Below are 13,971 nucleotides of genomic sequence, written 5' to 3' on the forward strand. Positions count from 1 at the left end.
ACCCAAAACTTGCATTGTATTCCCAATCTTGGCAATAAAAAGCATTTCAAAATGCTTTGACATCTACTTTACTGGAGAAGTGAGATCTGTGTTCTTCTTGCTCTGTCAAACTGTAAAATGCAGCTGTGAAACACTTGGCAATTTGCAAACTCTTACTACTGTGTCAGATTTGTAAGTCTACAGCTGTGTGATTGTTGCAGATAGAGTATTCTGTTAAGCTAATAGATTTGGATTTTCTTTTCTCTTTCTCAGAGGGAAGCTGTATCATTTGGTTTGCTTTGCCTTGCTGCTCTGATTCATATTTAGAGCCAGACATCAAGTGTAGCTTGCCTCAGCCCCTTCTTTCAAAGGTGATTTTGGGATTCAAAATCTTAGGTATTGAAATTGCAGTTTTCTGATTGTAAATCCTTGGGCTTCTTTTCTAGGGTCTTCTGCTTTGAATGATTTGTTTTCAAGAGGCTTTATCTGTCTTTAATTGCACTTTGTAAACTGAGTGGTCAGATCCTGCTGAGATCAAAAGGTTGCCATCAGATTAAGGGAGGTAGGTAAATAGCTATTCTGGGACCCTTTCAAAATTCAGAGACACAGACAAAGCTGTGTCATTAGCAAAGCAGACAGTCGGTATGATTTCTCTTCTGCAGCCCTAACTCAGCCCCTTTCACACTCACATGTGGTTATCAAACAGGGGCCTTGTACTGTATTATGATGCTAATACCTGTCCAGTATCCTGCTGTCACCGAGGTTGGACAATTGCAGGCTACATGGAGTACATTCAGCTGAAGTACAGTAAGTAGAGAAGGGAAATATCTGTGAAGGTATTGCTCCAATAACATGTTTATTACCTGTTTTTCAGATGAGGTTGTAAGAAATTTGGTGCATCATGACTTGACACTTCCTAAAAACTTCTTTCATCTCCTCCTTCCTTCTCTCCTCTCAAACGACAGCCCTCACATCAAAGTGGTTTGACTGCGAAAATGTGCAGACTGAAATAGGATTCCATGATTTGTACATCTCTGAAAATCTTATCTGGATCACTGGAGCTTTTTCTCAAGCATGTGCAGCTCCCCTTAAAGTAAACGAATAGTGTGGCTGCCCAGCAAACATAGAGATTTTGATCAGCCTGCACTCTTCTGGTCCTGGTCACTGTGTTGTCAACAGTACTGTCAATATTTATCAATTTTTTTGTTGTACTGTCAATATTTGTTATTTAATATTTATTTTCAGCAGTCACGATATTCTCCCAGCTGTTTTAAGTGATTGGAAATCTTTCAGTGCTACATACTAAATAGATTATTTTTGTTGAGTGCATGATAACTGCAGTAAGTACAACTGCATTGCATATTGGCAGAGAGTCGTGTGGTCTGCCTTGTGTTAAACAAGTGTTGGGCTCGGGCTTCAGCCCTGAGACAGCAAGTGTGTGTGCGTGTGTCTGGGAGGCTGGGGTGGAATATTCATGCCGTTGGAAGACCCATGTTGTTACTTAACAACTACATTAACCTCATGTCACAAGTGTGACCTGCTGCTGACCCTGGCTGGTATAGCAGCCTGGCTCTGAAGTACAAAACATGAAAGTGAGAAAAGAGTCGCAGAGGAGGAGAAAAGATCAGCTCCTCGAGGAAGAGGCTTCCAACCCCATTCAGACAAGCTGCCAAACAATAGCTGCAGCGGGGCTGTGCATAGGCCATCTCCACCCAGCCACTCGCTCACTGTTGAAGTATTCTCCTGGTGAGCCTTTCATAGCCAGCTGCAGACTGACATCGACCTTTAAACTGTGCCATTCCTTTTAACATAAGGTGCCTTGATAAAGCGAAGGGAAGAAGTCCAGGAGCCTTTAGATCTTGTTTCCATCCTTTTCCTTTGCTTTGCAGTAAAATCCTGTTGCACACATGACTGCATTCAGAGATGGGTCCAGAAGCTCCAAAGCAGTCCCACCTGAATCTCCGAAACTGGGTGAAGGGAAAAACTTCACTAATCAAAGGTGCTTTTTCCTGAGCTTTTTGCTTGCTGGAAACTTGTGAGTTGCAGTGATGGGATGTAAAAGCCCTCCTCTGCAGTGTCAATAGCAGGAAATCGGCAAAGCGACCCCAAGTTTAAGCAAAAAGGAAGGAAGTGGGACCCGACTGGAGAGCAGAGCAAGTGTGGGAGGGCAACCGGGATGTGTTTTGCAGGGCAAGGACTGTTGAGAAAATTCTGTGTGACCTGTAAAAAGGAATTTTAAAGGCAGGCTGGAAGTCTGAGTGAGGGCTGTGGAGATGGTGTTTGTGGTATGATGAGAAACTTCTCTTGGTGAAGGGCTCTGGGGAGAAATGTTAACTCACAGAAGCTCACGCAAGGTGATTTTTCCCCCTTATTTTCTCTCAAAGTAGCACAAAAAGTTGGGATGCCACGGGATTGACAGGGCTGACTTCAGTGAGCCCGTCGAGGAGTTGTTCAGAGCGTTTTTCTGGCCACGTATTTTGGTCAGCAGGTAGCCCACTGCTTGAGGAACTGTCAAACCATCCGACCTGTGGCTCATTTGCCATCTCCGGCGGATGTCAGGACAGGCTGTTTCTGAGGAATTTCCACAAGGAGCCTTTCTGAAATAACCTGCTTCAAAATGAAGCTGTCAGTGCAAACAGAGATTGGCTTACATTCTGAAGGCTGAGGTTTATGAAAATTGGTCTTTCTCTTTGATTTTCCAGTGGTAAATAATTATGGGTTTGTAATCCTCAAGCTTTGAGTGCCTAACTCGTGACACTTAAACTATGAGATGTTGCATGAAATTCTCACTAACCTAAAATTAATAAACACCAGGTTATGTTTGCTCTCTTCCTGGGTTTGCATCCTTCAGGGCCACAATTTCCAGTTCTCCTTCTTTGGCTATTTAAACCCAAATGCTGAGGACCGTGCACGGAGCGGGGTTGTTCAGAGAAGCTGGACAGCTCTCAACAAAATCCTGACAACTAGCAGAGGAGGTCTGGCACGAAACCCTATGCAGTAACCTCATGCCAGGCCAGGAAGTTCCCGAAGGTATATAGCGACCTGTTCTCAAAGGGGCTGTATCTTTTGTTTGATCTGCTGGGGCCGGCAGCAGGCAGGGCTTCCCGTTTGACAACAGCCAGGCCGGGCCAGCTGTGCCATGGACCACTCCTACTTCCCTCTGCGCATCCTGCATTCGGCTCAAGGCTGCTGGCCCGGCTCTCTGTTTACATGTTTCCAAATTCAAGGAGGAAAAGTGAATATCAAACAGACCTGTGCTCTTTTGATGTGGCTAAAGGATGCTATCAGGTCTGGGGGGGGTGTTGTGCCTTTGAGGCTTGTTTGTCTTTCCCTGGCCCTTATGTGCAGGCCTTTAACCAGCCATTCGAATCTTCAAAGCCGCCCTAACCCCAAAGGTGCAGCTTCTTTGGAGCTGGCACCACGACTGGGGCTGTGGGTTTTTTTTGTGTTGAACCTCTTCTCCGTGTGGTTTTCATGCAAGTTTCTGTATTCTTTTGAAATACATCATTTGACCAAAATTGTTTACTGTCCAACAGGAAGAAAATAAGGGATTTTTTGTTTATTTATTTATTTGGGTAGGAGGATTTCACCTCGGTGGTGAGCTTCCTTCTGCTGTATCCACTACAACTGCTATTTTGAGAGCTTTCATCATATTTACTCGTTAGTAAGTCATGGTCTTCAAATACATCCTACTCCTTTTTCTCAGATTTAGCACTTGGATTAACCAAAAGTTTACTGTGATTTACGGCTGTAATCTCAAATCATTGTCAACGTCTGCCCTCTGCAGGTAAAGGGTTGAAATTACTGCTCGAACACCTTAAGTCATGTTGAAAGGAGAAACTGTTCAAAGTACCTGGGATTTTTTGTGTTTTGTTTTAGGGCCACCTCACACTGCCAAATCCTTTTTAATGTGGAAAATCTTTCTTTTTAGGAAAGAAGTACTTTTCCTAATTGAAAAGCAGCAAGGAAAATCAAACTTTGAAACTCCAAATTCTTGAAGTAGTTACCATTTGGGATATCAATATTAGTAAAAACAAACAAGCAAAATCATTATTAAGAAACTTTTTTATCAAGGATCTCATTCATTGCGTCTGTTTATAAATTTTCTAAGAACTCAACTGAAAACAGCTCAGACACATACCACAAACTAGTGTTCTGGTTATCCTGCTGTTCCCGATTTTTTTAAAAGAAATTGAGAAATTGAATTTGGTATTGAATTTGAACACTTGTTATATATCATCTTTCTGTACCACTGTACCTTACAGAAGATATCTGTTATTTTGAAACTGGCATAAAAAACAGTGTAAAAAAAGATTCATCACTGCCTTTAACTCTGGCTAGGCAGGCAGAAATATGCAATGTGTGATCTTAGTCAAGTTTGTTCTTCTGGATGATCCAGTAGTGCACAGCTCTGGTGCTAAAGACTGCGTAATCACAGGTTTTGGAGCCAGATGATAAGGCTTCTTATATGCAACCAGCAAAAGGTTGAAATCCCTTTATTTTGATTCCAATTACTGCTGTGTTATGCTATCTGAAAAATAATTTAAAAAACAAAAACAACAAAATATATATATATATATATTTTTTAGTCTGAAAACCAAAATAATCCCCAATGTCTCTGGAAGAAAAAGAAGCTGATGGAAAAAAAATCTGGCTGATATGTAAGTTTAATTTTTCCTTTTTGCTTTTCACTTCAAATGTATCAGAAATATCAGTTCTGCTCACATAAATTATCTTGGGTGTGTTGTTTTCCAGACAGCTGCAGAACTGTTATTTTTGTTCTTAGGTCAATTAGTCATGCCCTAAATGGAAAATAGTAGAATTTTTCCATTCTTTAGTATTCTTGTCGGTGAGTCCAGGTAACCACAGAAGGTGTCAGGGTTGAAGATTTAGAAATAGATTGTTTAGTGTCTGGGTTTTAACCTTACTGGGATCAGCTTTTTGGTTCTCATATCTGACATGCTCGATGAAGACAAAGCTGACTTTCAGCTTGCTCCTGGAGTTTGCCTGATATTTGGAGCAGCAGAAACCATCTTTAGACTGAGATGTGGCAACTCAAAATGACCCTCCTGAAAGCCATTCTCAGCAGAAATGCTCCATTTACCCAGCAAAGTTTCATTGCTTTGGAGGTTGCGTGTGAACATGGGTCCTCCATTGAAGGGGACTCACCCCCCCTTGAGAAAATGCTCCTTTAATGAAACCTCTTACATGCTGCCCTACTAGCTCTAAAGAGCCAAATGCATGGCCTAGAACACAACCCAGAGCAACAGGTCTCTGCTCTAGATCTTTCTTCTTTGCTTGCCAGACACCTCTGCAAAGCAGTATAGCAAAAGGGGAAAAAGCATCTTTCTTTCCTCTACTAAAATCAGCTTCCATATCTCTTTCTTCATGTAATAAGAGTTGCCCCTCTTGTTAAAAATCTGTGTTGGCTACTATTCAGATGCTTTTCTATTAGGTACAATTTAATAATGGCTTAAAGCGCTGCTAATTGTATAAGGTGCCTATGAGCGATGTAGCAAGATTCAGGTATTAAATCACCAGAAATATTAACGAGCTCTTCATATTCTTGTAGGCTTTGTTCTCAGATTTTGGTGGGTTGGGAGCAGCCTGAGATGGCCTGGCCAACCTCCCCTAGATTGCATGAGCTGCTCTGTATTGAGTCCTGCAAGAAAAAATATTGTTTGCAGATTGCTAGATTTTCTTCTTTTAAGCTGTAAAGAATGGGCAGAGATTAGAGAATAATATCTTTAATTGGATGCCTTTTAAGGGTGCAAAAACATTGTGTGATTTTTTTTTTCCCTTGTAAGTATTGTCTTATGCCAAAATACTCTCCTTCCCTATCTCCTGTAATTTGTCATAAAATTGTTATCCTAGTCTTAGGGACATGGTGATAATTTCCATGACAACCCAGAAAGATTCCAGAAACAAAGATTTCTGACTAAATATATGAAGGTTGTCAAAAAGCACAACCGCAAGAATTCTGCCCACCCACTGTAAATAACAGAGAGAAAAGTGAAGGTTACATGAGCTCATCAAGTGAAACTGAAATTTTCTTAACCCTACAGTTTTGGGGTATGTGAGTATCTTCTTGCAGAGAACTGCAGCTTTATTTTAGAGAAGGGGCATCAACATTGATTTACTCGATGTTGGATTTTTTTGTATGGGGTGAAAAAGCATTTATCTGCAATGCCCCCTTAAAATTGCTTTACAACAGCAATACTCCCTTAGTTAGTGCAGATCCCCCAAACCTAGCTGTGTGTCATAAGCTTTAATTGGTCCCATTCCACATAAAACACAGAACAAACACCCACAGAACTGAGGCTTTACGAAAAGATGGCTCTAAACCACTGAAACATTTCTGGTCCAGCAGCTTGATCCAGCCATAAAGCTGTGCTCAGATCTTAGATTGTAGCTTGAATATCTCCGCTATATTCCGAGTCCTGATGCATCACGTTGGGAAGTGTTCAAGGGCAAGAGGCTTTGCCCCCAAGCTGCCATTTCCCATATCTGCTGGTTGACTTCTGGTGGAGTACCATGTTGTCCTGATGTCAGATGCGGTTCCCCCTGCATTTGTGGTAGTTTTCTGGCATTTTAACCATCATTCTCAATTAGATGAGCACCAACATAGTGCTCGGTGCATCCTGAGACAGGGATCAAGACAATCCCTGCCTTCAGCACTCGCAGTTTAGGAAGAGAGTAACTCACCGTGCCTTGCCCAATGCTGGTGTCGGGTCAGTGACATGCAAAGCAGCTATGTTTTTTCCACTGTAGTTTCAGTGTTGGGTAAGGAGCTAACTTTTCAATAAATGTGTTCGTGTATTTGGAAAGGCTCTCACTGAAAGTGATCTTTATTTTCCTCCGTGTGCTGCACCCACACACTGCAGTGACTAACAATTTCAAATTCATACTAAATAACTCTGTGGAGGGAAAAGGAAGCAGTTGGCCCTTCGTGCTGCATTGCTCTTTTATTGCGGTTGCTCTTTATTTATCAGTGAGCAAAGCAATTTAACCTGCCCGGCGTTGTTCCTTGGAGAGAATCAGCTGCTCCTACCTTTCTGCTGGCTCCACGAATGCTCCATTTGCATGGAAAATCATGCAAATCAGTTGTTGAATTTTTGCCTTACTTAATTGCAGAGCTGGTTACTGTTCTGTGTAAACAAGAAGATGGTGTTTTGTTTGCTGACAGAAAAAAAGAATTGGGACTGTTTATATTTGGCAGTGCTTGTTTTTTGTGGGTGGCTTATGGCCTAATCCTGATGGAGACATTTAGTTGCTATTGTGTGTTCGAAACCAGAAAGATTTCAGGAAAACAAAAAAACAAACAACAACAACAACAAAATGAATCTTTATGGTGTGAAGCATTTGGCTCAGCTCTGATCCCCTGATTTTTCTTCTGTCATATTAATAAAACTTGAATGAACAAATGAAAACAGATTAATTACGTATTGGCATCCAGCACCTTTGATTCTCTGTTTTCCAAAACTTTCTATTGCTACTTAACATCAGTAAAAGGCTGAATTGCTGCGATGCTGCATGGATGAGATGTCATTTGTTTTTCTCTTTCTTTACGGAGCAATAAATGACTGTAAAAGGAGCAGAAGAGGGGCCTTTTGCACATCAGTTTTTTGTGCCGAGGGTTATGCTGGTCACACACAGGGATGGTGACTGAGCATCCCTCTACTTTCCTGCTTCAAGAACCGATCCAAGGTGAAACACCTCTGCAGTAGTTTCGTGAAGTGAGTTTTTCCCTCACCCAGGCACTTCCACTCTGACAGTGTTTGTTCTGAAGAGTGGTGTGTGAAGGATGTTTGTCTCTTGCACCATGAGTAACAGCACGGAATTCATATCTAGATCTCTAGGAAACCTTTTCAGAATCTCCGTCTCTTATTGAAGTGACATTTGGCCAGAAAAAAACACTACCTTTTCAGCTCCTGGCACAGCTAGCTCCCTCTCATATTCTGTTTTCATTCCTGTTTACCCAACAGTCCCTGAAGTGACAGCAGTGGCATGTGCAGATACCTGAGCTGGCTGTAACACTAGCCTACATCTCGGCCCCTCGTTAAACTGTAATCCAAATTAGTTGGTGCTTTAAGCATGCACCAGCTAGGCAATCAGAGCGGGGAGTTTAAGCCCAAGTGCTACACACAGCGGGATGCAGGAGCTTAAATTGTAATAGCTCATCAGCTGCTAATCCAGTCTTTCTGTACAGCTAATCAATTCATGCTGTGTATCTTGAGTGGTTTTGATAGCTTGAAAAAGAGCAATTGCACTCAGTGTTGCTACGAAGATTTGATGAAGGATTTGAATTCTGGCAATTCGTGCAGGTGAGGTAACAGGTAGCATTGTTCTTTCACCCTTCAAGATGCTATCGTGTTATGTGGCTTAGGCAAGTTTTAGCGATAGTGTGATTTGGGGGAAAAAAAGAAATCCATCTTTTTTTAGGACAGACTCTTAAATTGGATCAGCTTCTGGGATTTTCAGTGATCCATAGGACATTGGCTTGGCCCTGTGACTCCTTTTTATTCCATAATAGCTTGTGGTATTTTAGTGATAGGGAGCTGTGGAGAGCTGCATAAGCCTTGTCATTCCAGGCCAAAAATATTTTTGCAAGAAGTGACTCCTGCCAAAGCACTGGTTCACTTAAGTCACAGACTTTGGCCTCGGAGTGTTGCGGAATGCCGAGCACTCTAAATGCAGGAGGAACAACATGTTTGCAGAAATGGGAGAGTCAGAGTTCTCCTTTGATTATATCAGGGGGGATGCAGAATAGTATAAATAAATGAATTTCAAGAACAGACTGTATTTAGCTCTAATTAAAGGAAGAATTCAAAATTTGCCAAATTAAGTAAATAGTGTATTAGCTCTCTGCCTGTTATAACCATGAACAAACTAGTCCATTTGGAAGCTAAATGGTTTCCTGGAGTCATATAAAAAGATAGTGTGTTCTACATGTTATTTTGCCATAGAAAGATTTGGATGAGAAAAATGTTACTCATGCCCAAATTAAGGGCTCAAATGATGCTCTGCCTCCTGTGATGGCTTTCTGCACTGGAGAGGATTTCTTCCTCAGTGACTGTCAAATGGTGTCAAACGCGACGTATCCAAACTGGGCTCCAGTACTTGTACCCCCTCCCAGGCACTGGTGCTGTGACAAGGTAAACCTCAAAATACGTGGGCTAGTGTGATCACAAGGTGCCACCACATAATACCTACTTCGGTTTTGTATAAGAAATGCTGGTTTACATTTATGTTGAAAATCTAATCCAAAATTGATAAACCCTTCATAAAATGAATTAACAAAGTCTCTCCTTATGTCTTTGCAGTGAAGGTTCATGCTAAGCACAACAAAAAGCTATTGCAAGGTTTCTCCCCCAACACAAGGAGTGAGAGTTCATTGAGTTCAGCGACAGAGTAGATACTTGCCAGGTACTTGCTACAATTCTACTACATTCTCTTTACAGGATCTTTTATACAAGGTTTTTATATATATTACATAAGGTTGATATATATGGTGTCTCTATATGAGAAAAAAATAGGTTCTTCTCGAGGCATAATTCATCTCACCCTTGCAGAGATGTTTTTGGGTATCTGGGATGAGATGAAGTGACTCAAGTAACTCATTTCTCCTACTTGTAGAGTGTTGCTGGAAAACTAGTCCTCAGGTACGTGTGCCTACTCTGAAGATATCCAAAGTTAATGAGATTAAGCTGCGTACTCCTCAGGGATGCCAACAGATAATCTGTCCAGCTCCTTACCTATTTACAAATACAGAGCATTCTCACCACTGATTTTCTTTTAATGCAGGTGACTAATTTCAATCAACTGTTACAGTCATAGAAATAATTTAGGGAATTTTCACTGTTTATGCGTGGCTGTAGTGCTACCCAGGAATATGTTAGAAAAAGACAAAGGAGAGGATTTAAAATTTAGGACAAATCCAAGAAATTCAGTAAGAAAATCTGACATGGGATTCCCAACTCTAATTACTTTGCTTGTGTTTTTGCTGTGATTTATGGGACCCTGTACAAGGGTTAATCATTTTGCGGTGTTCCAGCAGTCTGGGACATGCATGTTAAAACCCCTCCAGATTTCAGAATGCGTGCAGTTTCTTCCTCCACAGTCCTCCCTTTCTTTCTGTGTTATCTCAATGTTAGAAAGCCTAATGCTAACTCTGAGCTGAAAAGGACTTCCTGCCTTCCTTTGGTTTGTGCTTAGTGTACTGTCAGTCCTCCACAGATTTGGTTGATGTATTTTGTCAAGGTCTTAATTTTAGGGTGAAGAAGCAGAGGTTTTTGAAAGAAATGTAGTACCACTGTCTCTGAAACTTTTCATTTTCAGGCTCTAAAACTAGACTTCCACTAAATACGGTTGGTTTCCCTAGCTGTCTGCAGTGGGATTGTTTTGTTTGAAGTGACACTTGCTTCTTTTCACCAGTTCAGGAGTGACCATCTAGGTGTCATCGCAGACAACCACAGATAGAGGGTCACCTTCCAAGGCCTTCAGAGAGTAGCTAGGTGCTGGGTGCCAAGGACTGCGGTATAAGGACAACTCCTGTCCTGTAGGATGACAGAAATGGCAGTGTGGGAGTGATCCACGAAAGTCCTTACATACCTGAATGACTTAGCCCTAGGCAAGAGAAGTCATGAGGTCTCAGTGCCCCCCCACAAGGCAGTTACCCTGATGTGTTCCAGCTCAGAACAGAAGACAAATGGTAAATAAGTGGTTTGCAAATAAACCAGGCCAAGCAGAGCCCAGCTTCCTGCGCTAGGATGTACAGAAATACTGTGGCGAACCTTGATGATGGAAAGCCAGGGGATAAAAGAAATCTCGCGTGTATTTGGAAGCAAGGAGGCTCACATTGTCCACGAGCAGGAACATCTTTGGTTACCAGTAGGTGTCATTGCAGGTTTGCAGACAGTGGGAGTTCACTGGGGCCCCAGCACTTGCAGCATGCACTTGTGACCATGGCCATACTCCTGGGAGAGGCATACGCTACAGGAAAGCCCCACGTCATCCCAGCTTCATGCTGCAGCTTTAGGATGGTGCAGAAGAAAACCATGTTTTATTCCTTATTTAACATTTTGAGTTTTTTTTTGTTGTTGTTGTTTTTGTTTTTTCCATTAAGGATCAGTCATCCTTATTACATTCTTTTGAACCTTCGTGGCCAGCTCCTCTTTTCTGCGTATTTAAGCCCCTTGGAGTCAATCTGCTGAGGATGGAAAAGTTCAATAGAGCTGAAGAATGGTGTGGGGATGAATTCAATGCCGGTCTTCAGCATGAAAGAGTAGGATATGCCCTTTTCACACTTTCTTTAGGACTTGTTCCTTCCAAGACAAAAGTCTCTCAAGCCTTGTTCTCTTCTGTCATGCACCTTGTGTAGTTGATCTGGCTTGTGACATTTTAGTGAAAAGTGCTGGCAAACTCTAATGGTGGAATTTGCACTGTATTGCAAAAATACAGAGTGGAGAGAAACAGCCAAGTTTTTAACTTTGTGTAGAGAATGTAGAATCCAATGTACAAATCCATTTTTCTGTATTCTGTGACCAAGAGTTTTGGAGCGGGGCACCCAACACTTGGCTCTGGATGTACCAGCTCACTGGAAGGGACCTTGTCAGACATGAAGGAAACTTCCAACTGTTGCAGAGCTGTCTTGTACAGTCCCTAAGGGTCAAACCTCATCTTAGAACTAGTTAAAGTGTTTGTCCCCCACTGGGAAGCTTTTCCAGAACATTCCTGCTCCCATAGCTAGATAACAGCTTCTGATTCTGGGCTACTGGGAATTCATGGACACTTGAGTTTTTTGACTGCATTGACTCCTGCTCAACGTTGTTCCTTTGCTGAGGAATTTTTCTTCACCACTCAGACGGGTGTGTAGCAAGTGACTTTGTCCCTTCTTGGAATACTTCCTGCACGCCCAAGTAGAGAAAGGTGCCTGTCTATACAATGAAAATGCAATTTTCCCAAAGTTCCCAGGTTACCATTGATGGAGTAAATCTCAGATTTCAAAGAAGTCCAGAGATATTGACTGTGTAGAGGCTTGATCTTGAAAAATGAGCTTTTCGTTGTTGCAGCATTGTTCTTTGGGTGGATCAATTTTCTGACTCAGTTCCCAGGTGACTGCAGAAATGTTCCTGTCGGCACAATGGAGAGAAACAGCCTGGGGGCAAGAACAAGAAGAGGAAGGCTGCAGGGGGGCATAGGAACTCTGTGTAACCCTTCCACTGATACCCAGTCACATCTGAGCTAATATTTCCCTAAGTAATGTAATGTCCTAGCCCTGTGGACATAAAAACATGCTCAGAGCTTGCTCCAGGATCTTTGGAGGTCAGAGATATAAAAATATAAGCACAGCTTCAGCCTCCTCTGGTACGACAGGCTTCCTACCCTCAGTAATTCCTCTGCCTGCACCTGTTCTATTGGGAGTACGGGTGATCAGAGCAGTACTCACAGGATGGTCTTGGGCAGCCCCTGAACAGTGCCACTTACAACACTCTCTGCCTTTGCTGTAACTGTTTTGTTCAACATCCTCAGATCACATGCCCTGTTTCAGAGCTGCAAGACACTGATACTCATGCACGCTGCTGTAATATGCTACAGCCTTTCTCTTCCTGTGTTGCTTCTCACTGATTAGAGGAGAAATTCTTGTTCTCAGTCCCTGGGCGTTTGCTCCTGCATCCTATTGCTGTGATTCAGTTCCCCAGAGGAATGCCATTCTTCCTGTAGGGCACTCTGATCCTGCTGCATATAGATGGAACCTCCCAGCTTTACATCATCAGCAAGCTTTACTCCCATGCTCTGATGGTCTGTGCCAGGGTCATTCATGAAAATATTTAACAAGATTGGTTCCTGATTCTTCAGAAATTCTAGTATTTGGCTTACACCAGTACAATGCTTTTCAGTTACTGTTACTATTTCTAGTTTAAATAGTTTTGTTTTGTTTTTTAATTTAATCTACAGCAACATCCGTATACCAGGCATTGTTTCCCATTCTTTAACTACTAGTTTCCCAGCTGGTATTTTGCCAAATTCTACACTGATGTCCATTATAGCCTAGATCAATTACATGTCCGTGGACATCTGGTGAACAGCCACCCTCTTTCATTAAATCCCCAGATGCTAATTTGGATGCCTGAGTGGTGGCAGCTCAAGTACATAGTTTGGCACTTCAGTAGTGGAAAATCATGGCCTTAAAGTCTGGTATAACACATAACCCCCAACACAGCCTTTCTGTCACTCAAAAATGGCACAGGATGTCACATAAAACAGTTTTCAGTGGCCCATAACTGCCTCCATTGAATATGTAGAGGAGATGTTAAAGAAATAAGGTAAAAATAATCAACTGAGAGTAATCACTTGTTACATAATACACTAAGTGGTGCAGTAGAAATAATTTGCTGTTATCCTTTCTTTAAAACCTAATCTACCCTAGGCCATTCACAAACTTTTGGGACTGTAGACTGCTGTCAGCTATAAAAACCACAACTATAGATTGTCATGCACCTGCCTGGCACTATTAGGTGAAAATTTGACAAAGACAATGTGGTTCTGAAGGTCTTAAACCACCAGTTATCTGGGAACCACAACTATAGCATTAGGCAATGTTCAAGTGACTTTATCTTGCTTCTTAGAACTGAGGTTAAAGTATCTGCCTTGAAAGAGGCAAGAACTTAAGGGAAAACATTAAACAAGCTGATCCATTGAAATCAAGTGAAGAAAAATCTTTTTCACACAGAAGCACTGGTATTAGAAGAACAGGTTTGCAGTAACAAGGCTCCTTTTTTGCTCTACGTTTGCTTGAAATATTTGGTTGATTTTGTTATGTTGGTACTAATTTTTTGTCTTTTTCTTTAATCTTTGTACATCATAAAACTCACATAATGGACCTAGCGTCTCCTTATGGTTCATTTTGTTTCCTGTTCCTTACTTTACAGATAGTGATGATATCTTTATTGGGGCACCTGGACTTACCAGAACATTGGAGGGTAAATAGGG

The 13,971-nt window shown here is 41.8% G+C and overlaps 1 long non-coding RNA gene across 3 annotated transcripts in view; it reads left to right on the top strand.

Annotated features, from left to right (window-relative positions):
- The window catches only part of LOC121077131, a 35,540-nt gene that overhangs the window by 11,053 nt on the left and 10,516 nt on the right, over nucleotides 1–13,971 (top strand). For all 3 annotated transcript variants that reach the window (XR_005823911.1, XR_005823910.1, XR_005823909.1), the window contains one exon: nucleotides 9,303–9,405. This is a non-coding gene — a long non-coding RNA (uncharacterized LOC121077131). The remainder of the gene's footprint in view (nucleotides 1–9,302; nucleotides 9,406–13,971) is intronic.

This window comes from Cygnus olor, chromosome 13 (genome assembly GCF_009769625.2).
Source record: "Cygnus olor isolate bCygOlo1 chromosome 13, bCygOlo1.pri.v2, whole genome shotgun sequence".
NCBI lineage: Eukaryota > Metazoa > Chordata > Aves > Anseriformes > Anatidae > Cygnus > Cygnus olor.